At 40.2% G+C, this 3,265-nt stretch overlaps 1 pseudogene; it reads left to right on the top strand.

Annotated features, from left to right (window-relative positions):
• The first annotated feature begins 309 nt into the window (after positions 1-309).
• LOC131821338 (L-lactate dehydrogenase A chain-like) lies at positions 310-1,308 on the top strand (annotated as a pseudogene).
• Positions 1,309-3,265: the final 1,957 nt, after the last annotated feature.

The raw sequence follows: 3,265 nt of genomic DNA, 5'->3' as shown, positions 1-3,265 counted from the left end.
AAAAAAAAATACGGCCAATTAGGATTTACCTATAAAGAACTCCTCAAACTCAACATACACAAAATAGATAATCATGTCAAAAAATGGGCAGAAGACATGATCAGACACTTCTCCAAAGAAGATATATAAATGACTAACAAGCACATGAAAAAATGTTCATTATCATTAGCCATCAGGGAGATTCAAATCAAAACCACATTGAGAGTGTCAGAGCTGCTGCCTCCAAGTCGGGATCCAGTCTCCCAGCACTGCTGCCAGCGCCCTCCCTCCCCACGTGCACTCCCAACTCCTTTTGGTTCTAAGTCCAAAATGGCAACTCTCAAAGATCAGCTGATTCAGAATCTTCTTAAGGAAGAACATGTCCCCCAAAATAAGATTATAGGGGTTGGGTTGGGGTTGGTGCTGTTGGCATGACTTGTGCCATCAGTATCTTAATGAAGGACTTGGCAGATGAATTTGCTCTTGTTGATGTCACAGAAGACAAACTGAAGGGAGAGATGATGGATCTCCAGCACAGAAGCCTTTTCCTTAGAACACCAAAAATTGTCTCTGGCAAAGACTATAATGTGACTGCAAACTCCAAGCTGGTTATTATCACAGCTGGGGCACATCAGCAAGAGGGAGAAAGCTGTCTTAATTTGGTCCAGCATAACAGGAACATCTTTAAGTTCATCATTCTTAATGTCATCAAATACAGTCCAAACTGCAAGTTGCTTGTTGTTTCCAATCAAGTGGATATCTTGACCTATGTGGCTTGGAAGATAAGTGGCTTTCCCAAAAACCTTGTTAATTGGAAGTGGTTGCAATCTGCATTCAGCCCGGTTCCATTACCTAATGGGGGAAAGGCTGGGAGTTCACCCGTTAAGCTGTCATGGGTGGCTCCTCGGGGAGCATGGAGACTCCAGTGTGCCTATATGGAGTGAAGTAAACATTGCTGGTGTCTCTCTGAAGAATCTGCACCTGGACTTAGGCACTGATGCAGATAAGGAACAGTGGAAAGAGGTTCATAAACAGGTGGTTGAGAGTGCCTATGAGGTGATCAAACTGAAAGGCTACACTTCCTGGGCCATTGGACTGTCTGTGGCAGATTTGGCAGAAAGTATAATGAAGAATCTTAGACGGGTGCATCCAATTTCCACCATGATTAATAGTCTGTATGGAATAAAAGATGATGTCTTCCCTAATGTTCCTTGCATCTTGGGACAGAATGAAATTTCAGATGTTGTGAAGGTGACTATAACTCCTGAGGAAGAAGTCCGTTTGAAGAAGAGCACAGATACACTCTGGGGGATCCCAAAGGACCTGCAGTTTATTTATTTATTTATTTATTTATTTATTTTTAAAGATTTTATTTATTTATTTGATAGAGAGAAATCACAAGTAGACGGAGAGGCAGACAGAGAGAGAGAGGGGAAGCAGGCTCCCCGCTGAGCAGAGAGCCCGATGCGGGACTCGACCCCAGGACCCTGAGATCATGACCTGAGGCGAAGGCAGCGGCTTAACCCACTGAGCCACCCAGGTGCCCCAGGACCTGCAGTTTAAAAGTTTTCTAATGTACCACTTCACTGTCTAGACTACGACAGGGTTGTAGTTGGAGGTTGTGTACATTGTCCTTATTATCTGAATTGTTATTTAAATAATATCAAAATAGCCTAAGGAAAAAACATCGGTTTCTTAAATTTCTAAATACGAATGGTTCAGTAAACCCTGCAGCTATACCCTAATGCCGGATGATACCTGCCTTTGTAGTCCTAAATGGGTTCATCTAAGAGGCACCACTGCCAATAATGCATATGCAGCAGGTGCTCTTCAAACCAGGTGCGTATTTCCTGTGTGTTCTATGACTTCTGGTTCCTTCACCCAACACGCCTAGTCCATCTTTTCCAGTCAGTCACATCCTGGGCTCCAATGTATAAATTCATTATTGCATGTATCGTGCGTAACTGTTCCAAAGGATCTTACTTCGTGTACCATGTATGTCTGAATATAGTGTACATTGCCATATAATGTAAAAAGACCATACAACCAAGTGTTGTACCAACTAAAATACCAAATAAAATTTGAACAGTGACTTTTTTTTGAAAAAAACAAAAAACAAAAAACATTGAGGTACCACCTTATACCAGTTAGTATGGCCAAAATCATCAAAACAGTAAACAACAAGTGTTGGAGAGGATGTGGAGAAAGGGGGACCATCTAATGCTGTTAGTGGGAATGCAAGTTGTTGCAGCCACTTTGGAAAACAGTGTGGAGATTCCTTAGGAAATTAAAAACAGAGCTTCCCTATGACCCTACAATTGCACTGCTAAGTATTTACCCCAAGGATACAGATGTAGTGAATAAAAGGGCCATCTGTACCACAGTGTTCATAGCAGCAATGGCCACAGTTGCCAAACTGTGGAAAGAACCAAGATGTCCTTCAACGGAAGAATGGTTAAAGAAGATATGGTCCATATACGCAATGGAGTATTATGCCTCCATCAGAAAGGATGAATATCCAACTTTTGTATCAACATGGACGGGAATAGAGGAGATTATATTGACTGAAATAAGTCAAGCAGAGGGAGTCAATTGTCATATGGTTTCACTTTCTTGTGGAGAATAAGGAATAGCACAGAGTACTTTGGGAGATGGAGAGAAGTGAGTTGGGGGAAATTGGAGGTGGATACAAATCACGAGAGACTGTGGACTCTGATACACAAACTGAGGGTTTTGGAGGGGAGGAGGTTGGGGCGTTGGGTGAGGTGTTGTTGTTGGATATTAAGGAAGGCACGTATTGCATGGAGCACTGAGTGTGGAGCATAAAAAATAAATTTTGGATCACTGAAAAAATAAAATAAAATTAAATTTTAAAAAAGACATAGGATGTCAGAATGGATAAAAATAAAAGACCCATCTGTTTTCTGCCTATGGGAGACTCATTTTAGACCTAAAGACATTTTCAGCTTTGAAGTCAGGGGATATGTAAATATTTATTATGTAATTGTACATCAAAATAAGCCATAATAGCATTACGTATATAAGACAAACTAGATATTAAACCAAAGATTCTAAGAAGAGATGAAGAAGAGCACTATATCATAATAAAGGGGACTATCCAACAATAATACTTAACTATTTTAAATATTTATGCCCCCAATTTGGGAGAACCAAAATATATAAAACAATATAATACTAAACATAAAATAATTCATTGATAATAATACAGTAATAGTAGTGGACTTTAATAATCCAGTAACGTCAGTGGACAGATCTTCTTAGCAGA

The sequence above is a fragment of the Mustela lutreola genome, chromosome X, assembly GCF_030435805.1.
Source record: "Mustela lutreola isolate mMusLut2 chromosome X, mMusLut2.pri, whole genome shotgun sequence".
Taxonomy (NCBI): Eukaryota; Metazoa; Chordata; class Mammalia; order Carnivora; family Mustelidae; genus Mustela; species Mustela lutreola.
Note: the sequence above shows the minus strand (reverse complement) of the source record. Positions and strands in the feature narration are given on the sequence as shown.